The 24,858-nt window shown below is 46.5% G+C and overlaps 1 protein-coding gene and 1 pseudogene across 1 annotated transcript in view; both read left to right on the top strand.

Moving 5' to 3' along the window:
* Positions 1–24,858, top strand: part of LOC144176720 (cytochrome P450 3A5-like) — a 109,255-nt gene that overhangs the window by 396 nt on the left and 84,001 nt on the right. The gene's annotated exons all lie outside the window — the stretch shown is intronic.
* LOC144174863 (uncharacterized) overlaps positions 1–24,858 on the top strand; it is a 162,313-nt pseudogene that overhangs the window by 135,774 nt on the left and 1,681 nt on the right.

Raw genomic sequence — 24,858 nt, 5'->3', positions numbered from 1 at the left:
TGCTTCTCCGCTGTGCGTGCCCCGCTTGTGACTACGCACCTCATTTATCTTCCCGACGCCTAACCATGCTGGCCCAGCTACCAACTCCCGGTAATCGTTGCGGCTTTACGAGAACGCTCGACGAGACTTGCACAAGAGAGAAACAGGAAGAGAGCTAGCTAGGCAAGCAGTGGTAAAATAGTGCCGAAGGTTGTACAGTGGAATAGAGAAACTAATATGTCTGAGCTTCTAGCGTAAACGAAGCCGGTCGGGAACCGAATAGTTATCGGCGAGCCATCCACCCCGACATTGAATATAGGCGCATGGGAAAAATTGGTCGGGGGGATGCCATGAAACATGGTAAAACAGCGCCGCTAGAGACAGGAGGCAGAGAAATAAAGCACAGGACAAGCGCTGGAGTCCTGTGTTGAGGGGTGATGCGCCTTAAGATCAACTTCGGGAAGAAAAGACGGCGACTAATGTGGTCAGAAAAATCACCTAATCGCGTTCAGCTTTGGTGTGTTCGACTTCGCGTTTTCCATCCCCTCGTGCGCCATTTTTATTCGTACGCAAAGGCAGCCGGCGCGCCAGAGTGCACTTCATAATCACGGATTACACCGTAAACGCTGCAATAACATGGTATTCTATGTATGTAATGATATATATTTAGGGGTGGGCGATTGGTCGATTAACCTTCCGATTAATCGATGATTAATGCTTTCGTCGCGATTAATTTTTTTAATCTGTTAATAGGTTGAAGTGTAGGGCGCCACAGGAGAAAGGCCTGCTGTCTTCGACCCTTCGTGCGACTCTGCGTTTTTTTTGCGTTTTTTACGTCCCGTGTACCAGCCTTCTCCTTTCCATTAGCGGCCGCCACCCTCAACTACCGCGTTGCCCTTGTCCAGATCGTCGCTGTCAGTTCCGCAGGCGAAGGGGGAACGCCGTGCTGTTCACACCGCGCAGCTCTGAGAAGAAAATGCTGTTTGGGGGTTCGTTTAACCGAAACAACATGCTTCCGCATCGGAGAACCCTCGCAGCGGAAGCGATCGGCGGCGGCTATTTGAAGAATTTACGCTCTCAAGGAGTAGATTGCACAGCACCATTGTACGCTAGCCAACGAACCCTGCGTCCCAAGATGTTTTCCCGAACAGACCGCCCGCGACGTTCTCCGTCTCACAGCGAGAAAGCTCTGCGATGCGCTTGCGGACAACAGCACTCGCTAGTGGGGACTCGCATGTGTCGAGACGTCGCTATGCGTTGTAGATTGGCGCCTTCTAACTTTTTCGTGTCACGTGCTTTTGCGCCTCGTCAGTTATCCATGAACCTCCCGGGAACAGAGCTGCTTTTGATACCTTCCGCGCATGCGCTTTCCTGGTTGCGCGCAGCTGCTGGTGTCATTCTCCTTTCTGTGTAAAAATGCTGCTGTGTGTTCCGGTAACTTCAACGCCATGCGAGCGTGTGTTCAGCACAGCCGGGATGACTGTCAGCAAGCAAAGAAACTGTCTGCTGCCTGAAAATGTTAACAAGCTTCTTTGTCTCCGCAACTGGATGAATTATCACTGATTGTGTAAAACGATGTGAACAAACTAGCATCGAGACCGTGGAAATGTAAACAACCATGAAGAAAAACTGAACATTCTGTCTTTTAAGCCTTATTCACCTGAATGAACACATCCGATTAATCGATTAATTAACCGATTAAAGGAAGCCGGTTAATCGGATTAAAATGTTTGACCGATGTCCAGCCCTTATATATATATATATATATATATATATATATATATATATATATATATAGATATATATATATATATATACACATACAGGAAATGTTTGTTTTCGGGTTTTTATATTTTTCCACAATAGGGGGTGGGGAAATTTGGGTGCTACTTTCAAACTGATCATCGGAGAAAAATCGGGGATTTTGCAATAGCATTCCGAACTTCAGGTTTTTTCGGGTTAAATGCAGAGATTTACTCAGAAATACACTTAGTTTATTTTATCAGTATTCATTTTATCAATATTTATTCTATAATTTTTACGAGCTTCCTAACACTAACACGTTAAAATTGTTGTTTCTTTGAAGCCGGCAATCGGGGTGATATCGGGGTTTTCTAGTGAAGAATCTACGAGATTTAGCGCTTGTTTGGATACGAATCAGTTATCATGAGGGTAGAAGGCATTTATAACTTCTAATAAATGAAACATTTTATTCGCAAAAAGACCTTCTTTACATACATCATCCGAATACGCGACATGTCAGTTTCCAGTCGAGACCTGTCTGATCGATGAACGAATCTCAACTTGGAGAAAGTTCTCTCGACAACGCAGCTTCCACTGGCTAGGAACAACAATGTCAGTGCAGCATTTGCCAGATTAAGGTAGCAAGCGGTAGAGCTATGCAAACACTCCATGAGTTCGGAAGCTGAGTTTGCTGTGCTTGCTTCCAGCGAGTACTGCTTGGAAACGGCGGACCGTCGGCGCACGATGGTGCAGATCGCTACTTTGAAAAGGTCAGTTCTGGGAGCAATCGGGTTCAATTCGATTGTTCGATTTTTCTGAAACGTGTTCGGGGTGTAAAAATAGGGTCAAATTGGGTTTTACCCAAAACTAAACAACCCTAATATATATATATATATATATATATATATATATATATATATATATATATATATATATATATATGTGTGTGTGTGTGTGTGTGTCGACCCAAAAAAAATACCGGATCGGTTACGGTTCGGGTTCGGATAAATTCATTTCGTTCTGGTTCTGTGCTGGTTCGACTAAATCCCGTCGCCAACCGATTCTACAAGCCTAATTATCGGGGATATGAGAAAAACAAATGTTTAGTAGTTTATAGCGACCGTAAAAACGAAATACAAACACAAAAATGAAAATATTGCTTTCTCGTAATGGCAGTGGTGCAGTTTCCACGACGACTTTAAAAAAATTGGGGCAGAATAGATGAAGTAGTTATCCTTTTTAACCTAGTCCCTATGTCGCCCTATGTCAGGAGAAGTTTAAGGGTGGGTTTGTGTTTAAGTTTAAGCACCCAAGCCTTCACAGGTGGTGGAAGAGGTGGTTGCTGTCAACCTTTTTAATTCGGACAAAGAATTTATATGCAACTTTTTGTGCACAAAATGTAAGAAATCTGAATTTTGCCGGAAGAAAAGTTTTCCTTTCTGAATAAAAGTCTTGAATCGATCACGGGTCACAGGCACTGGACGAATATCGCAAAACTTGAAATTCTATCCTCGGCACAACACAAGCTATCGCCGGTGTTGCCGCAGTCTTTTTTCTGTAAAAACATTGTATACATATAAATGAGCTAATAGATTCTTTTTGTTTGCAGAAGATTTTATAATAAAAAATTACAAATGTGACTCCTTTTAAAAAATAGCCGGAATTTCGGTCCTGTTTTTGTGCATCTAAATATCCTAAGGACTTTAATTTGTTAAGTGTTATTCCTCCACCTTCTTTTCCTAATTGTGCTAACCTTTGTTTAGGTAGAAAGAGCATTTCAATTTAAGAAATGCACTTCATTTTAGTTAAGTTGAGCGTTTTGCTGTAATGTTTGAACTAATATTAAAAAAGGCTATCGTGGGATTTCTTCCTCAAGCTTTTGAAAATCGAAGCCAGAGTTGGTTTTTACCACACGCCTCGAAAACATGTTGAAACCTTTGAATACTGTTGTAGCTAGAAAGCACGAAATTTGACCTTGTTAGCTTTATTTCTGTGACATACTAGACTTGTTTGTAAAAAACTTCTGACGTCAACGTAAGAAGAGAAATATCCTCGTACAACCTTGTCCACTGTACGCGTCCTGAGAAATGAACAATTATACCAGCCGCGACGGCCTTCGCTGCTTTCGCAGTGATGAGAACTGTGGTTGTATGAAAAGGGCGACAGAGAAAGGGCGACAGAGAAACTCTTCGCGGAATAAATTAAGACCAATTTATGTATGGGCTTTACTTTGGGTTTTCCTGCGGAAACACTTTCGTCGTAAAATTTTGCCGCGTTTGGTGCTTCGAAGCTGTCTGTGCGATCAAGTGCACCGTGCATTGCAGGGCAGAAGAAATAAATATTTTGCCCACGTGAGAGTTAGTAACCAGCATCCAAATTGGGACCGGAACCTAGAGTTTGCCGCGCGACACTAGCGTCATTTTTTTGCCGTAGTGGTGGAAAACGGAAATTGTGGACGGAAAGAAAAAATAACGTGCCGCAGCTGTGGGCGAGATGCCAACAGCTGCAGCACGTTTCTTTTTTTTTTTTTTTTGCGCGCGGGAGCGCTGTCTTTGCTTGCCGCGAGTTTTTCCCGAGGCAGCAGGGCCCGAACGTTACTTACCCAATTTAGGTTAATTAGTTATTATTGATTCGTCAAATTGGGTTCAAAGTCAAAGTGATGTCACTAGGGCTTGTGAGGTATTACATTAAAGGTCTCGATGAGGGGAATCACGTGGGAGAAATTAAAAATTTCTTCCCGGTAATAGTCATGAGATAGTCACGTGAGTCATAGATCGGGTTAGCAGTGAAAGTTATGCCAGTAGAACTTGTGGGGTATCAAACTAAAGGTCTCGACGAGGGGGATCATGGGGGACAAATTAAAAATCGCTTCCAGGTTACAATCATGAGATAGTCATAGGAGTCATTGATTGGGTTAAAAGTCAAAGTGATGCCACTAGGGTTTGTGAGGCACCAAATTAAAGGTCTCGATGAGGGGAATCATGGGGCACAAATTAAAATTCGTTTCCTGGTTATAGTGATGAGATTGTCACGTGAGTCATAGATTAAAGTACCACAGATAAAGTACCATGGTACTTTTATCATAGATAAAAGTACCAGTTCGGTACAGTTCCGGTTCGACACACTTATATATATATATATATATATATATATATATATATCAATAAGGGTGTCGAACCGAACAAAATACCGTTGCGGTTACACCTCTGGTTCAGGCGAAATCATTTCGTTCCGGTTCAGTTCCGTACCGCACCGGTGTTTGTGAACGGGTTCGATGAGTTGAATTATCACTGAAATTAGAAAAAAAAACATTTAGTAGTTTAAAACGAGAGCCAAATCAAAATACAAACAAAAATTCAAAATGCTGCTGTTTCCCAAGGGCAGTGGCGCAATTGCAAAGCAAACTTTAAACAATTACGACATATTAGAACAACAGATGACGTGGCGACGATTTACCACCTACTTTCTTGCCCAGACTTTATGTTGTCCTAGCGACTATTCATAAAGCCACCGCCAAGAGATATGACGGTGGGATATATTTTCTGCCCTTTCCTTTTTTGTTGAAATAGCAATCGTCGCTATAGAATCACCCATCACGCTAACCTTTAAGCCTTAAATTTCGGCCTCCGTACTGGCGCGTTCAAATACCAGCGCCTAGTACCAATGGCCCACATTTTTTTTATATTTGTAACAAAACAGAAAAATCCTACAACATGCGCATAAATACTACCAATGAATTCGATTATTTGGTCACCCTGAATAATTTGTTAGCTGTCACCTTATCGTATGTGTTAGCGCCACTTTTTTGAAAAGTAAGCTTTAGTTAACGCTCAGCCATTGCATTATTGATCTAACAACTGCAATTCCATTTGCGATAGCTATACCGGACCACGACCTCCTGGAGGTCGTGGGTTCGGATCCCACCCGGCGGGCATTTTTTCACCACTTTCTTTTCGACTCCAAAAATTCTTCATCTCTTTCTATGACTCACCACAACCTCCCCTTTGCTTTCCGAGGTTTTCTTGACTGCCAACCCTTATTTTCTATATATATATATATATATATATATATATATATATATATATATATATATATATATATATATATATATATATATATATATATTATATATAATCATCATCAGCGTGTTTGTGCCTACTGCTGGACGAAAGCCTCTCCCAAAGATTTCCATCCACGCCTATCGAGTGCCAGCTGAGTCCGGAATCGTGCGAACGTTTTAGCGTTGTTTTTGAAGTTTCAGGGTGTTAATTGATGTTGCAGCAGGATGAGAAGACAAATACTTATGCACATACTGCATGATTTCATGCGGGTGCAGGCCCGTTCCTCACATGGCGTGCTGTCAGGGGCAAGTTGTACCAGGATAATTGGTCACATAGGATCATTTTGATTGGAAACATCGCCATAGAGGCGCAAAAAGAAATTTGGAAATAAGTATACAGTCTTCAGTGAAGCCGCGATCTGACGTCGCTATTTTCGGTGACTGTGTGCTGGCATGTACTACTGCTGCGGAAATTATTTCGTATACATGCCAGTGCAGCCTCCTAATTGTTTTCAATGCGTCTCATAGTTGAACGCTTAATAGCTGATCACAGCACTTCAAAAAATTTTCATAATCGGAATTGTAACTTTTATCTTGCGAACTTCCTTTTGCCGCGGGGCCAAATGAACCCTCCGTTCGTTAACCTTGGTAGGAGTGTGGATATAACGGTTATGCAAAGGCGTAGCACAAGCTCTGTTGGTGGTTAATAAATCTAAGTCAAAATCCAGAGAAAAATCATACAATCGAGCAGCCCATCTGTTATCATCAATTAGTTGATAACAAATAATTTGGGAGAACTGATAAACCAACGATGGCTTGCAACCAAATGCCTTCCACGCTTCAAGCTGCCTTGGGGTCATCTTGTCGCGGTTTCCACTTGGGACCATGTTGTCCGGGTTTCGCATTGGGATCAATGTGTCCGGGACCATTTTCTCCGGATTCCCATGTAAATACTTGTTTCGGAAACCCCTCAATGAATACAAAATACACATTAGGCTACTATGTACTATCTTCAGTGCGAGATGTCAATCTTACAGTAGAAACAACCTAACAGCGCAATACATTTTACAGCAATATGTTTAGGTGGTCGTCACCCAGAAACTTTTCAGCCTTTTTTGTTTGTGCAACTAAATTTTCTGAATGGTTGAGGGGGAGAGCCCCGCAAAATTTCCAAATGAGGTTGGTTCGACCGACTTGATATTTTTCAGTTCACTGTAACCGTTTCCAGAGCCGCTTCACTAACCGTTCCCGGAACCGGTTCGGAATCGTTCCTTCGATTTGTTCCGGTTTGGGTTCTGTTCCAAAATGGCGGAAAAAATACGGTTCCGGTTCCGGTTTTCTGCTTTGGTTCCGGTTCCGGTTCGACACCTTGGTTTTAACTGAAGTTTACCACGTTAAGAATATTTGTCGCACACGGATCACGTGCCGCCTTCCGCCCACATAATAGACTACAACTCTACAGTGATTAGCACCTTTCGTTGAAACGACGGAACGAAATAGTGACAGGGCTGGTTGCCAATGCTACACGGGATAGATAATATTTTTTCTGCTAGCCGTTGAGCCGCCTTTTTCTGCACGTTTATTCCAGTAAAGCTTATTGCCGTCAGGCTTATCTTGAAGCAAGTTTTAGTAGTGCGCCGGCCAACTCGATAAGACAGCTCCAGCTCATGCGTTGCTTTCAAGGAAAATGGCAAGTGGAAGAAGTTCGTTTCTCTGGACTACGGGTAATTATCGAAACGTTGAATTTTGTCCCACCATTCCTCACATATATTTAATGATGCGAACACACTCTATGTGGGCAAGCCAACGGATTACACCTTGGCGGATATCAGTACTGAAAACCAAACTTGATTGTTTTGTTTTAGAGACCAACGATTGTGTTGAAATTGAGGAGTTCGTTGCGGTACAATATACGTTCATAAGCGGCAGGTTACGCTGATGCAAATTGAGCGAAAGTCGGGCAAGGCGGAACTGTGGTGATAATAGTAAGCTCATGATAATATTCCGTGGCAGGGTTAAAACGCTTTAAAAATGCGATTCATGATATCTGCTGATTGTTAAGGTGAAGCAATCGGTCCAGGGCGGCCCGCTCCAAGGATGCGCGACTAGGGCGTGGCACATCTTTCAGTGCGTTCTATCGCTCCACTGCGGCACTGGTAACTACTGGGGGCAAGCAAATCCATATACTTTATTTCATTTCACTTTTACTATTTTAATATGTAATTCGCTATAAAGTTCATTTCATTTTTCATTCAAGGCGTTCATATGGGCTTTTTGTTTGAAATTTTTCGTCCGAAGAAGTAGTTTCTGCCGTCGGTGGCAGACAGTGCAATCACGTGACTATGGCCGACTGGCAAAAAGAGAAAGCGGGTGATAGAAGCGCGCCACATTGAAAACAGTTGCTGCTCGTATTACGTTATCGAAACCCCCCGCTTTTCGACACAAAGTTCCCTCGGCGCGGTCCAGTCTGCCTACGTGCTTTTAAGGCGAAAGCCTGGCGATACGTAGTAGCAACTTCTTTTCTGATAGAGTGTACTTGCGCCTTTTTCCTCGCTTTCGTTTCTTGGTCTTTTGGTACGGAATAATTTACAGGGCTTCTTTTCTGCTATTGCGTGTTCCCGCCAGTTTCTTCTCTTTCATTTGATCGTCTTCTTGTGTGAATTACGTCAGCGAGCAGACTGGAACATGCTGCAGCCTCCATAGAATAGGGGTTCTGCGAAGGTGTTGTGCACCTGTCCTACTCCCGTGACACCACGTTTAGCCTTCACTCTGCACGTACTATTCCACAATTGTTACTTTTCAAATTCACAGTGTTATGAATTTTGCGAACCAGGCACGTTAGTTCCTCAAAGCTCCCACGTGCCGGCCAATCGCCCAAGTGGCCAAGTGTTACGAAGGAAAGAATAGCAACAAGGACAACAACTTTTAAGATTTGTTTCCCTTATTTTATTTTTCTCGTCACCACTTTTGTTCGAAGAAGCTTTCCGCAGTCGTTTTTTTTTTTAATATAGTTCAATCCCCTCATTACCCTTTCTTCTTTCGCACCCTTCCCACTCTCCCTTACCCTCCCTCTGGCATCACGTGGTTACTTTAATTCTTCGCTCTCCCCTTTGCACGCTTTCCATGCTCTGCTTCCTGTCATACAACGGGGACGCTGAACAAAACCAGTTGAAATGTCTAAAGACCGCCTCTGACTATAGGCACATGCCGTTGATTGTATTGTAGCGAGGATAATAGTGAACAGATGCAACAGGGCAACAAGCTGTCGTGGTATTCTCCGTACAAGTATCAGCCATGTGGAAGGAGGAGGTGGGATTACGTCCAATCCAGACGCGAGGATATGCGCCAAAGACGTGTCAGGGGAAGAAGAACCCCATAAGGTGCATGCACAAGAAACGGGCTGGGTTATCTCAACGCTCGGACCTGCGTTCGTATCGGTTGCACCCCTGCGAATAAACCACCTCAACCAGCTATCGATGCGTCGACTGTCTCCTCGACAGTATATGTAATACGTATAGGCTGTCCTGCCAGTAACCTTTTCACAAGAAATCCGCGTCACGCAACCCCTCAAGGGAGGGAGTCTGCCGCTCTGATGATAAACAAAAAGCACAGTTACGCAACGCCTCGTTCGAAACTTGTTTTGCGAGCAGACGATAACTGAAGCGCACACTCCGGCTGCAGACGGATAGACGCGCGGTATAGGAACCTGCGGAACTCATGTCCGCCAAACCACCTAAAAGAAAGGCGAGGTCTTGGAAACACGTCTCCGCTGATCGTATTGCGCACGCACCGGTTGACGGTCGACGGTTGAGGGCGTGGCCAGCATCCAGGCTGGGGATTTCAAAGTAGCAGTGGGGTTATCTAGTTTATGCTCGGGAATGAGTATTGAAAGAGCGATTTCAGATGGTTGTGCATGAGGAAGATAGCACAAGCCGTACTTTACCAACGTAAACGGCCCAAACGCAGCGCGCTGAATATGCCAGGCGTGCTGCGCGCGATTCCGGTGGTTTCAATGGAGGTGTATCGAATGTTCCAGTATCTCTACTTTCATAACCCAAGAAGCTGGAAACTCGGGAGTATGCGAAACTCGGGGCTTTGGAATAGCGCCCAAAAACTGAGCCTTGCATACATATGCATACATACCCGGCTTTCTCGCTCAAAATTCTGACCTCTCAGGAACCTAGCAAAACCAATTCAGGAAAGTGACATTTGGCATAAAGCAAGAAGTCTACGTGCAGATGAAAAATCTCTAAAATTTACTTTCTAGGATTCTGAGTATTTTTATATTTTTTGCGTAATTCGCTGTCAAAGCTTACTCCCCATGCACTTGTATGGGATAGTTTCCATGGATCTGGGACTTAGTCGCGCAACGTGCAAGACCTGAAACCATCCACAAAGCAAGTCCCCCCCACCAATATTAGCTGCGCGCAAAATGTTTACATTTCGTTAAATAACTACAGAGTAAATCCTAGTTTAAAGGACTGCCATGAGCGCAAAATCTGCCCGTGAATACGTGTATTACAATTGTTAAAGCGATCATTTAAGTCTTGGGGGGGGGGGGGGAGGATTCGGCAGAACCGAGTGAAACCCATCACTGACCGCTCTATTCGAATAAGCACACTAGGCCTTTCCCATTGTTGGACCTTTCATATCGGTGTACTTTTCATCTCGATGGATATTCGGGCGCGACTGTATCTTTTTCCGCGGTAGATCTTGATATTCAGGCTCGATTGGATCTTCTGACCCCGTGGTTCTTCCGTCTCGGCGGATATTAATGATCGATTGGATGCTTTGTCTCGGTGGACGTTTCGTCCCACTGATCATGTCACCGATGGGATCCTTACGACACAATAGGCCGTGCAGTCGGTGCCCCGACCTGCGGTCGCGGTGCGGGGCCGCAAGAGTTTGCTGTTGTAACTTACCCTATAGATCTCCACCACCGGTCACTTCCTTGGCCCTGTGGCCAGTGCCAACGGCGTTGTGCTGCTGAGCCCAAGGACGTGGTTTCGATTCCGCTTCGCAGGGGGAGGCGAAAAGCGAAAACCTCTGTGTATGGAGATTTCGGCGCACGTTAAAGATCGCCGCGTGGTCGAATTTAATCTACCCGCTGAGGTGGCTCAGTGGCTAAGGCATTGTGCTGCTGAGCACGAGGTCGCGGGCTCGATTCCCGGCCGTGGCGGCCGCTTTTCTGATGGAAACGAAAAGCAAAAACGCCCGTGTGCTCGAGATTTCGGCGCATATTATAGATCCTCAGGTGGTCAAAATTAATCCGGAGCCCCCCATTACGGCGCGCCTCATTGCCTGCGTTGCGTCGGCGCGTTAAACCCTACAATCAATCAATCATCGAAGTTCATCTGTAGCTATCCGCTACCACTCGAATCATAGCCCAGTTGTAGCTTCGGTGCGTTGGAACCTCAAAATATAACAAAATTCGATTTCCCCGGCCCCTTCAGGCGTGAATCGCCGGGGTCAGCGCTATCTGATAATAACCCAAACGCGCACCCGGCAAGGTTTGCAGCCGCAGCAATCCTCAAAAAACCCCGAGGAGAACCAAACGAAGGTTCGTTATACCTACACGACTCCGGGCACTCGTTAAAGGTTGGGTGTACCTGGACGCAGCCACCTTAGAATAAGAACAGCCAACGCACGTGTGATAGAGACGTTGCGCAACCAGTCCTACACTAGCGGGAGCTTGAACGGGTGCGGTGCTTGGCGCTCCGCTTACGCCGGACGTTAGCGGACCTTGTTCCGCACTTCGCTAGCCGGCTTCGGCTTAGCTCAGGGCGCAATCGCACTCCGCTCAGCAGCTGAGCGGAGCGTAAAAAATTGCGCCCACCTCCCCGCTAGGGGAACCCTGTGTAGATGCGACGCATCGTGGGGTTCACTTGGTGTTTCCGTTGGATTGATTCTGAAATCGCGTGAAACGTGTCAGGAACACGTATGATTATTATGTTTTATGATTATTATAATGTTTTATTGGCCAACCTTGGTCAAACTCTCTAAGTGGTATGCTTGGGGCTTCGCTGTCGCAACGACCTTTACTCCATCATTGTTGCTGTAAGTGGGGGCTTCTTTTCTTTTATTGCAAGTGTTAATCATTACCCCATCATGCGTTGTATCAGTAGCTTATTGACGTAGTCTGAATGAGTCAAGGATATAAGGCGCGTTCGTAGCATTTGATTCTATCTCGGTTTTGTGGCGCAGTGGGAAGAGCACCATGTACCTCGCGTTCCGCCCACAGGTTCGTGGGATCGAAACCGGGCGCCGCTAACTGTTATTTTTTTATAGTGTAGGGGGAGGGGTGTGGACGAGAGAGGGGCATCGGAGAGGAGAGGGGGGAGCGGCGGAGAGCGCAGCTCGCGCGGCGAGGAGAATGGGGGAGGGGCGGACGACAACAACGCCGACGCTGCATGGACAAGGCGAGTGAATGAGATGCAGTCTCATCTAAAACGGCTAGATAAAATTCGCTTTTCATGGTAAACGCCGCGCTTGAAAGAGTTGTACAACAGCGAAAACGACGCCGGGCTCAACGTGCGATCGTTGGCCCCGAAGGGCTCGGCGAACACATTGCAAAAAGAAATCCGAAACAGCGCAACGAATAGTAGCCAAGCGGTGCCACCCTCGCTCGAACGGTAACACTCGCATTCATTTCAGTCAAACCTACTTTGTTTTTTTTGTTGTTGTTTTTTTTTGCCTTTGCCGGTAAGGGACTTGGAAACTTCAGGCCGGAAACTTGCATTTTGCTATCGTCTGTTCGTGTATAGCGGGTTATCCTCACACCAAAACGCGACACTTTCAGTGACCTCAAGTACTGGTTAAGAGAGAAAGAGAGAGAGGGAGAGAATGAACCCTATATACTACGAGCACCAAAAAGGGGGGGGGGGGGGTCCATGGGTGAGGACTCTACGAAAGACTCCTGCTGCAAAGGCCGAATCTGGATGTCGGTATCGGAGCTGGACAGTGCCTCCCCCACTGCTCACGGGAATGATGCGGTGTTGTAGCAATCTTGAGATTTTCCGAACACTTCCATACAATTTGGGGCAGAGTGTCTTGTGCAGCGCAGAATATACACAACGGGAAGTGCTGTGAGTGGAGTTTGGTCAGGTGCTAAAAGTTATTTGTCAATGAAACATTTAAAAATTCATCGCAAAATGACCTTCCAGTGAGCCCAAGTAGTCTTTAAAAACGCAGAGTTTAAAAAACAAGAAAAATGTCTCGTTTTCAGTTTCCTGAGAACGCAACCACACGCGTGAAACGCCGCAAGAAAGTATTGACGACAGGGTCACAATACAGGGTCACAGGTCTTCTTGCGACAGGGCACTGTCGCAAGAAGAGTAAAGACTGCCTGCCATCACAAGTTCCTGCGGAACAAAGTAAGCGCTGACCTAAGTCAGAGCGCACGAAATTAGCATACGAAACTCGATAAGAGAGTCGTGTGCAGCACGCGTCTTGCGCCGCACGCAACGTGAAAAAGCAGACGACGCGAGAGCGCCATCCACACTAGCAGCGGTTCGTCCCGCCGCCGCCATGGGCCGACTGTGTTCGCGCTCGGGGCGAATAGGCGGCGTAAAAATCGACGCCCCACGTGACCAACCTACAGCACAGTTTTCGACCATCAAGTCCACCAGACGGCGAAACCGAAAGGTTACATTTGGTATATAATACAAAACATTCATTCCGTGACTCAAAGAGCCAACACAGTTCGCTTACAATGTGTTGTTTAAACATATTATTAACAAGTTCCGCATCAAACATTCGTTGAGCAAAAATGTACGCAACTTTTTACGAACAGCCGACTGGTGCCCCACCTCGTTTCTGAATTCGCAACCACAAAGCCGCCAATTCAAATTGAAACCGCTGCAACGGCCCACCGTTTCTAGGTGCGCGGAGCACTGGTTTCGTGACTGTTATTGCTGTTATGGCTTCAGCCGCATTTGCGATCGACGGTGTTGTGGGGGCAGTGTTTTCCAATGTGGCCAATGTGGTGTCAGTGGTAGCACAGCGTGTGTTTTGGGTGATAATCAGCTACTTTTACTATTCCCATATAATATTTGACTATGTTTGGGAGTGTTGTGGCGTTAAAGGACTTCAGCCTGTTGGCAGCTCAACCATTTCCGGATTTCTTCATTCGACTCATTGGGTTCGACATCGATGACTCCACGTGTCATGTTCGGACGGCGATAGGAACTGTTGATCTCGACAGAATAGTGGTTACGCTGCCGTTTGGTCTTGCTTGTATGGATGTTGCGTGAGCTATTCGCCATGTTCGTTGTCGTATACCGTGATGTGTATGCAGTTGCTGTTACATCTCATCAGTGGGAAGCTATTTCTGAGAGGTATGTTTGGTATGCCATCATGCCAATGAGATGTGCGAACGAGCTTTTCGGTATGTCGCGGATGTTAATTTTAGTAAGAGGTCTGCGCGCGAATACTGAACGAAACCGACTTACCAGGTCTGTCTTGGCGATTGTTTCTGAGCTGTTTGGTTCCGTTGCCACGTTAGAAGGGGGTCACCGCCGGGTAGTCAATTTGGTGTGCCATGCTCGTCTTGCTGGTCGTAGTCCATCAAGGTTTCACGTCCAAGGCCGGGTAGAGAGTCTTTGCTCCGTTGTGTCGTAGAGCCTCCTCTGGATGATGGGTATATCCGAAGTCTAGTTTTATTGCTTGTGAGCCGATCTGCGGCGCTTCTAGGCTCACCAAAGTTCGCTCCTTTTTAAAGCAAAGCTTTTTACCTCTACCCCCAAGGGTTCTTTCGCGACCGTTGGTGTCACCAGAAAACTCCAGCGAACAAATAAAAGAATTTACTGGCACCGCCGGGAATCGAACCTGGAACTAATACACTAACAAAGCGAGAGCCTGTTGTCTTGGCGATTTAGCTACGAGCCCACGCGAAGACAGGGAAGACAGGTGGTGTACTCACCAAGTACATCTACGGGTTTACCCCCTTCGTTCTCGCTGAATGCCACGTGAAAGCGTCACGCGACCACTCACGCCCGTCTAGCGGCCCTGTCTGCTCCTTGCTCATGTGCTAAGAGTTACAAAAATTAAAGGAAGCTCACACCAATGCATGGCATCTCATTTCTAGTACGCCATGTGCTAAAGCCTGTGGCCTGCAGTGTTCACGTAAAAATTCACAGCTCCTTGTCGTCCGCCCTCACGCCAAATCAAGGAATACATTCAAATACTCCTTGATGGCCAGACCATCACTCCAAGCCTCAGCATCAAGATCCTGGGCCTACATTTCGAGGCTAACACCAAGAGTGACGTCTCCTTGCATCGCCTCAAAAACAGCATTAATCAAATCATACACATGATCAGGCGAGTTGCCACCAAGAGGCGAGGCCTAAAGGAATCCGTACCTTTCCAATAATTGAAAATTTTGTCCTCTCGAGAGTCACTTACGTCAACCCCATGTCTTCTTCTCGACAAGGAATACACAGAGATGCTTTATATAATGATTAGAAAGGTGGTCGAGCAGGGCATTGGTATTCTCATGAGTGCGTCCACACACAGGCTGCTTAGCACGGGGCTCCACAACACGGTGGAAGAGCTGATAGAAGGCCATTTTTCAAACCAGAAGGTCCGACTCAGGACTGCGGTGGGTAACCGCATGCTTCACCAGATTGGCTGGGCAGCCCAGAATGTCACTCCGCTTGACGTACTTCCAGACTCTTGGCGACTAAAACTAAAGATGCTCCCTTTGCTTAGAAATATGAACCCCTCACATGACGAGGGTTACCGAAATGCACGGGCTCAAGCGCTACACACCGCCCTCGGTGGGGATCGCGCAGTTATCTACACAGACGCCTGCAAATATCGAGGGCTGCAATGCGCCATCATCGTGGCTACCTCCAGAACCAACCTCCTTGCGTGTACCTCGCTTAGGACTCAACAAATGACGCCTGCAGAAGAGGCAGCCATCACTTTGGCTCTCACTCAACCAGGGGTTCGGAGGGTAGTCACCGATTTCCAGCAAGCCTACTGGAATTACCACTCGGGTTGGGTGTCCTGACCTGCACTGCGCGTGCTAAAAAAAATCGCGCCAATCCACCCCGTGAATGTGGTTGGAAAGCAAAGCTGTAAACGACATCCATAACGATTACCCATGCGACGTCAATTTAATTCACTCACATCGCTCTACAAATAGCAAAACCAGAGAGAAGTGAAATGCACTTAACCACACCATTTAATACTTCAAAGACATATTCTTGGTAAGGTTAAATCAATGCATGATGCATGAACGGTTTTCGGTTGAATTGTATTGTTGTAGCACGAGAGTGGAAACTTTTATTATAAAATTAAAGTAAGCTCCAACCCGGTGTTAGACGATCGGACTTCTCCATCTCTGTGCCGCGGACGGAGGCGACGAGATTTGCGGCACAAAAGGAGGTGGAGGAGAAGAAATATTTCTGTTCAAATTTCTGAACGGCCCAGAGTACAGCCCTGGGGAGTGATTCCTTCTTCTGTGGGGCCCATATGCACTCCGCGCGGCCTGTGTTCCGTCCACCCGCTGAAGCTTAGTAGGTAGAGAGGGGCTGGACAGCAGCATCTCCCATTGCTCTTGTTGGGTAGTTGACAGAAAGAGAGGAGTGTGCTCAGGGCTAAAGTTGCACACCCCGATTACGGGGCGGAGTGTTCCTACTTCTGAGCAAAATTTACATTCAGCGTCGTAGCGATTCGGATGCATTCAGTGAAGACGCGTAGGCTGTGGGATGGAGCCATGATTTTATGAGTCGTAGGGTAGTTTGTTGTTCTCTGGAAAGGTCAGGGCAAGGCTAAGGTACGGTCTGTCTCAGAAGGCAATAATGCTGGGTTATCTCCCTGAACGTGACAAGCGGGTGACTGTCCTCGTGCAGCTCCATGGCACGGGAGGTAAAAGCGCAGGCTTGTTGGGTGGGCGTATTTGTTGCCCTCTATTGAACCGTGAGGGGGTGTCCAGATGAGCTGAATTTAACCGTTTGGGGAGTGGTTTTTTAGCGCGCGCCGTGCAGGTCAGGACACCCAACCCGAGTGGTAATTCCAGTAGGCTTGCTGGAAATCGGTGATTATCCTCCGAACCCCTGGTTGAGTGAGAGCCAAAGTGATGACTGCCTCTTCTGCTGGCGTCATTTGTTGGGTCCTAAGAGAGGTACACGCAAGGAGGTTGGTTCTGGAGGTAGCCACGATGATGGCGCATTGCTGCCCTCGATATTTGCAGGCGTCTGTGTAGAGAACAGCGCGATCCCCACCGAGGGCGGTGTGTAGCGCTTGAGCCCGTGCTTTTCGGTGACCCTCGTCATGTGAGGGGTTCATATTTCTAAGCAAAGGGAGCATCTTTAGTTTTAGTCGCCAAGAGTCTGGAAGTACGTCAAGCGGAGTGAAATTCTGGGCTGCCCAGCCAATCTGGTGAAGCATGCGGTTACCCACCGCAGTCCTGAGTCGGACCTTCTGGTTTGAAAAATGGCCTTCTAACAGCTCTTCCACCGTGTTGTGGTGCCCCGTGCTAAGCAGCCTGTGTGTGGACGCACTGATGAGAATACCAATGCCCTGCTCGACCACCTTTCTAATCATTATATAAAGCATCTCTGTGTATTCCTTGTCGAGAAGAAGACATGGGGTTGACGTAAGTGACTCTCGAGAGGACAAAATTTTCAATTATTCGAAAGGTACCGGATCCCTTTAGGCCTCGCTTCTTGGTGGCAACTCGCCTGATCATGTGTATGATTTAATTAATGCTGTTTTTGAGGCGATGCAAGGAGACGTCACTCTTGGTGTTAGCCTCGAAATGTAGGCCCAGGATCTTGATGCTGGGGCTTGGAGTGATGGTCTGGCCATCAAGGAGTATTTGAATGTATTCCTTGATTTGGCGTGAGGGCGGACGACAAGGAGCTGTGAATTTTTACGTGAACACTGCAGGCCACAGGCTTTAGCACATTGGCGTACTAGAAATGAGATGCCATGCATTGGTGTGAGCTTCCTTTAATTTTTGTAACTCTTAGCACATGAGCAAGATGCAGACAGGGCCGCTAGACGGGCGTGATTGGTCGCGTGACGCTTTCACGTGTCATTCAGCGAGAACGAAGGGGGTAAACCCGTAGATGTGCTTGGTGAGTACACCACCTGTCTTCCCTGTCTTCGCGTGGACTCGCAGCTAAATCGACAAGACAACAGGCTCTCGATCTGTTAGTGTATTAGTTCCACGTTCGATTTCCGGCGGTGCCAGTAAATTCTTTTATTTGTTCGCTGGAGTTTTCTGGTGACACCAACGGTCGCGAAAGAACCCTTGGGGGGTAGAGGTAAAAAGCTTTGCTTTAAAAACCACTCCCCAAACGGTTAAATTCAGCTAATCTGGACACCCCCACACTCTTCAATAGAGGGCAAAAAATACGCCCACCCAACAAGCCTGCGCTTTTACCTCCCGTGCCATGTAGCTGCACGATGACAGTCACCCGCGTGTCACGTTCAGGGAGATAACCAAGCATTATCCCCTTCTGAGACAGACCGTACCTTCGCCTTGCCCTGACCTTTCCAGAGAACAACAAACTACCCTACGACTCATAAAATCATGGCTCCTTCCCACAGCCTACGCGTCTTCACTTAATGCATCCGAATCGCTACGACCCTGAATGTAAATTTTGCTCAGAAGTAGGAACACTCCGCCCCGTAATCGGGGTGTGCAACTTTAGCCCTGAGCACACTCCTCTTTTTCTGTCAACTACCCAACAAGAGCAATGGGAGATGCTGCTGTCCAGCCCCTCTCTACCTACTAAGCTTCAGCGGGTGGACGGAACACAGGCCGCGCGGAGTGCATATGGGCCCCACCGAAGAAGGAATCACTCCCCAGGGCTGCACTCTGGGCCGTTCAGAAATTTGAACAGAAATATTTCTTCTCCTCCACCTCCTTCTGTGCCGCAAATCTCGTCGCCTCCGTCCGCGGCGCAGAGACGGAGAAGTCAGATCGTCTAACACCGGGTTGGAGCTTACTTTAATTTTATAAAAAAAGTTTCCACTCTTGTGCTACAACAATACAATTCAGCCGAAAACCGTTCATGCATCATGCATTGATTTAACCTTACCAAGAATATGTCTTTGAAGTATTAAATGGTGTGGTTAAGTGCATTTCACTTCTCTCTGGTTTTACTATTTGTCGAGCGATGTGAGTGAATTAAAGTGACGTCGCATGGGTAATCGTTATGGATGCCGTTTACAGCTTTGCTTTCCAACCACATTCACGGGGTGGATTGGCGCGATTTTTTTCCATTATCTGTAAACATCTTATTGTACAACGCGTCGTTCGTATCCCATGTGAATTATTGCTTCCTTGTCTGGGGAAATACAACAAACTCCAACATACAGAAAATTTACCTGCTCCAAAAGAAAGCAGTGCAAAACATAGCTAACGTTGACTACCTTGCGCACAACAGGGAGTTAGTTGTTCACGCGTTTTAAAATTGTACCTCTTACTAATTATATAAATTTTGCCTGGTGACACGTTATACAAAATCTTTTGCTAATTGTGAAGAATGTTTTTTACAAATCCTATGCCTTAAATGAAACGTCGTAAGTTACACGTTTCGAAAGCAACAATTTTGACGCTGCTAAATGATTTCATTTCAGACGGTTTCTCCCTAGAAGGAACTAGTGTTCGCGCTACACGAGGGCACTTCCTGTAACTGCCACTTGTTATGACGACTTTGTTTTCATAGGTATTGCTGTTGTGCATTGCTATATAATATGCAGTGTTGTACGGAACGGTGTTCCAAGGAATGGCGGTTCTGGAACTAGTTCCTTTTTGGAGGAACGGAGAAACGCCACCATTTCATTAAGGGTCGGTGGATTTGTAACGGTAACTCGTTATGTTTCTGAGGGAATGGCAGGAACGGCGTTCCTTCTGCAAACGTTACATCGCTAGGATGTGGCCCTTTTTGATGCCAAGGCTGGAGTACAAAAAATCTAAAGTCGCTACTGTGTTTCTTTTCCTTTAAGCGGGCCAATTAGCTCGTCCTTCAGCGGAACGTGCTTCCTCGAAATGGAAGGCAGAAGAATAGCCACGCAGCGGGCCGCAGCTTGTGCTTTCTTTCATGCCGGGTGAGCTTACACGGCGTTCGGCGGGTGAATAGCGCAGCCGCCAGAATTGTTTTCACCTTTCATCGTTTGTCTAGGGAGGCCAGGATGCGCGTCTGGCCGATAGAATTGTTCCCTGCCGGGGAAAGGTTGCCGAAGTCAGAACGGCGCTGCAGGTAGATTGTGAAACCACCGTATATTGTGAGGGGTAGTTACCGCATTAGTGCGCGCGAGGCGCGAGTCTATTGTTGTAGTGGGAGTTGCGCTCGCTGTGAGGTCATTCGAAGGGTCACCGGATTGAAGGGTCACCGGGTCACCGGGAATTGTTCGGGATTGCAGGTTTGCAGCCCTCAAAGGAAAGCGCGAGCTCGTGGGCGCCAGTTGCTTAATCACATGGTTTAAGCGATCAAGGATCCCAGACAGTTCTATGCTAGACAAGGCGACCAACGACATAAAGACAGAGCTGGCTTCGCTCACCAAGCCATCCAGCCCAGATTTTGCCACCTCGTCCGCACCCGAGGATCTCTTTTCCTTTGGGCAGCAAACCCTTCCAGCAGAGACACAGGATCAGCCGTCGCGGTTCCTGCTGGTACCAGTTGACTACCCGCTGCCGCAGCTGAAGAACTTCGAGGTACTGAACCAACTTTTCTTCAAGTACGACACGGCAGCGCCCTCAAGCGCTTCCGTGGTACGGCTCTTCAACATTGCGAACGAAGTGTTGACGAAAAAAAAATCGCGCCAATCCACCTCGTGAATGTGGTTGGAAAGCAAAGCTGTAAACGGCAACCATAACGATTACTCGTGCGACGTCACTTAAAATCACTCACATTGCTCTACAAATAGTAAAACCAGAGAGAAGTGAAATGCACTTAACCACACCATTTATTACTTCAAAGAGATATTGTTGGTAAGGTTAAATCAATGCATGATGCATGAACGGTGCTTGGTTGAGTTGTATTGGTGTAGCAAGAGTGGAAACTTTTTTTTATAAAATCAAAGTAAGCTCCAACCCGGTGTTAGACGATCTGACTTCTCCGTCTCTGCGCCGTGGACGGAGGCGACGAGACTTGCGGCTGAGAAGGAGGAGGAAGAAATACTTGTGTTCAGATTTCTGAAGGGCCCAGAGTGCAGCCTTGGGGAGTGATTCCTTCTTCTGTGGGGCCCATATGCAGCCCGCGCGGCCTGTGTTCTGTCCACCCGCTGAAGCTGGGTAGATATAGATGGCCTGGACAGCAGCATCTCCCATTGCTCTTGTTGGGTACTTGACGGAAAGAGAGGAGGGTGCTCAGGGCTAAAGTCGCACACCCCGATTACGGGGCGGAGTATTCGTACTTCTGAGAAAAATTTACATTCAGCGTCGTAGCGATTCGGATGCATTACGTCAAGACGCGTAGGCTGTGGGAAGGAGCCCGGATTGTATGAGCCGTAGGTTAGTTTGTTCTCTGGAAAGGTCAGGGTAGGGCGAAGGTACGGTCTTTCTCAGAAGGCGATAATGCTGGATTATCTCCTGGACGTGACAAGCGGGTGACTGTCCTCGTGCAGCTCCATAGCACGGGAGGTAAAAGCGCAGGCTTGTTGGGTGGGCGTATTTGTTGCCCTCCATTGAAGCGTGAGGCGGTGTCCAGATGAGCTGAATGGAACCGTTTGGGGAGTGGTTTTTTAGCTCGCGCAGTGCAGGTCAGGACACCCAACCCGACTGGTAATTCCAGTAGGCTTGCTGGGAATCAGTGACTACCCTCCGAACCCCTGGTTGAGTGAGAGCCAAGGTGATGGCTGCCTCTTCTGCTGCCGTCATTTGTTGGGTCCTAAGCGAGGTACACGCAAGGAGGTTGGTTCTGGAGGTAGCCACGATGATGGCGTATTGCTGCCCTCGATGTTTGGAGGCGTCTGTGTAGATAACTGCATGAGCCCCACCGAGGGTGCTGTTTAGCACTTGAGCCCGTGCTTTTCGTTGACCCTCGTCATGTGAGGGGTTCATATTTCTAAGCAAAGGGAGCATCTTTAGTTTTAGCCGCCAAGAGTCTGGGAGTACGTCAAGCGGAGTGACATTTTGGGCTGCCCAGCCAATCTGGTGAAGCATGCGGTTACCCACCGGAGTTCTGAGTCGGACCATCTGGTTAGAAAGATGGCCTTCTATCAGCTCTTCCACCGTGCTGTGGAGCCCGTGCTAAGCAGCCTCAGTGTGGACGCACTCATTAGAAGACCAATGGCCTGCTCAACCGCCTTTGTAATCATTATGTAAAGCATCTCTATGTCTTCCTCGTCGAGAAGGAGATAGGGGTTTGTCGTAAGTAACTCTCGAGAGGACAAAAGCTTCAGTTAATCGAAAGGTACCGGATTCTTTTAGGCCTCGCTTCTTGGTGGCAACTCGCCTGATCATGTGTATGATTAGATTAATGCTGTTTTTGAGGCGCTGCAAGGAGACGTCACTCTTGGTGTTGGCCTGGAAATGTAGGCGCAGGATCTTGATGCTGGGGTGTGGAGTGATGGCCTGGTCATCAAGGAGTATTTGAATGTATTCCTTGATTTGGCGTGAGGGCGGACGACAAGGAGCTGTGAATTTTTACGTGAACACTGAAGGTCACAGGCTTTAGCACATTGCGTACTAAAAATGAGATTCCATGGATTGGTGTGAGGTTCCTTTAATTTTTGTAACTCTTAGCACATGAGCAAGGTGCGCACAGGGCCGCTAGACGGGCGTGAGTGGTCGTGTGACACTTTCACGTGGCATTCAGCGCGAAGGCAGGGGGTAAACCCGTAGATGTGCTTGGTGAGTACACCATTTGTCTTCCTGTGTTCGCGTGGGCTCGTAGGTGAATCGGTAAGACAGCGGGTTCTCGCTTTGTTAGTCTATTAGTTCCAGGTTCAATTCCTGGCGGTGTCAGTAAATTCTTTTATTTGTTCGCTGGAGTTTTCTGGTGACACCAACGGTCGCGAAAGAACCCTTGGGGGGTAGAGGTAGAAAGCTTTGCTTTAAAAACGGGTTCGTCTGTCTGACTCCAACATCGAGATGCAACTTGTGCTGAGAGAGAGAGAGAGAATGCTCTTTATGTGAACTACTGAGGTCAGCCCTGCTAGGGAAAAGGCTTGCTACACCAGATGGGGGGACGGTGACTACCTTGTAGAGTGGTGAATATTAGACATTAGGGGTACAGCAGGAAGAAGACAAACAAGAAACGTTAAATAAAAAGACAAGAAAAACAAGAGAATACTGCCGGCAGAGTCCGAACATAAAAATACAATTGAAAAGAAAATCATTATTGGAAACGCTGAAACAACATGAGAAGTAAACGACGCGAAAAAAAATGAGTAACACCACCAACCCAAGAAAAATAAACAGATGAACGACACAGTGACACCAACACAAAAAAATAAATAGATGACTTCCACAGTGCGAAAGAGTAGATATTGTAACACACTTTCTCTGCCTGTGATCTAGAGAAATTTTTCTTGTTCAGTGTCTCTTAGGAACTGGAGTAGAACTTTTGTAGCTAAGGTACTGTCAGCACCATTGGCCCAGTGCCCAAAAAAATGACTAAGTTCCAGGCTGCCTCCATGGCGTACACGAGAGAGGGAGCTCGCTGCAGTTTCTCGCGCAGCAGTCAATCGAGGGCAGACGTACAGCAAGTGTTTTACAGTCTCACGCACAGCACATGTCCGGCACAGGGGGAATCGTTCCAACCTATCTTGAACTTTCAACTCCGAGTAAATGCTACATTCAGGCGCAGTCGGTGCAACACTCCTTCAAACCGCTTCAAATAAGGGACTCTACGTAGTTCCGACTGTGCATTCAGGCATTTTTTTCCACTAATTGTTTTCAATTTTTTGCATTCATGCTACATTTTTTTCTCTTCTGCCATATCTGGTAACTGTTTTATGTACTTCACTTTTTTCTGCTTGAAGAAACAAATAATCTGTCATGTCTGTACCACAGCACGTGTTTTCTTGTTTTCGTGTTAGTTTTTATTTATTTGTTGTTGTTTCTTTTACTTTTTAGTGTCGCATTTTGTGTCCGACTGTATTTTATTGGTGTAAATGTTTTTTTTACGTGCGTGAGTAGGGTCCGCGTTGTTTCCTGTGCTTTTCCCTTATGCGTATTTCTAACCACAGCACCTTATTTGTTCCGCGCTTCCACAAAAATATTTTAAAAAAATGTCAAAATGGGCTGAAATAAATTGCTTGGAAAAAAATGCTTCCAAAACAAAAGCTGTTTTTTTACACCTGTACAAAACATAGTGAATCGTAACCTCAGTTTATGCTTAGGATAACAAACATAGAAGTAGTGCAGGAAGTAAAGACATTGGGAGTGATGTTTCATGAACACCTGAACTGGAATACACAAGTCGGTCATGTGGCTAAACGATTGTCAAAGGCATGTGGTGTCCTATGTAAATTTCGGCAGGTACTGCCATCCAAGGTTAAATTGTTTACAACTGTATGTTTGCCGCTCACATAAATTACTGCAACCTGGTATGTGGAAACACATTAGAAGGCAACATAACAAGCTCATTGCATTTCAAAAGAAGGTCATCCGCCACATTGCAAACGCTTCTTATGACGCGCACACGGCCGAGTTGTTCGAAACGTTAAACGTGCTTCCCCTGCAACACAGTTTTCAGTTTAATCTAATCATGAAATATTAGCACAGTTTAAAATATAAAAATGAACTCTTCTTAAAATTACGTAATCTCAGGAGGCCTTATGAATACCAATATATTATTAGGAACAGACACCCATGGTTAATACATTTTTCTCGCACAAACCATGGTTTCGATAGACTAGAGCACTGCATGCCCACTTCCTTAGGACACCTTCAACGCCAGGAAATCGATTTGTGCACTATATTACAACAAAGAGTTAAAAAGCTATCTCATCCTGAATAATAAGTAATTACGCCTTTTTTTACATTTTAAATGTCGCACAAATTGCATGTTTATGTAGTACCTCCTGTTCAATGTTCACGACTTAAATTTTCCCCATCTATGTTATTGAAAGAATTTCGTTGATACCTTGTTGTTAATACGTGTATATTT

This window comes from Haemaphysalis longicornis, unplaced genomic scaffold (assembly GCF_048455015.1).
Source record: "Haemaphysalis longicornis isolate Haplotype H1 unplaced genomic scaffold, Haemaphysalis longicornis Haplotype H1 scaffold_1, whole genome shotgun sequence".
NCBI lineage: Eukaryota > Metazoa > Arthropoda > Arachnida > Ixodida > Ixodidae > Haemaphysalis > Haemaphysalis longicornis.
Note: the sequence above shows the minus strand (reverse complement) of the source record. Positions and strands in the feature narration are given on the sequence as shown.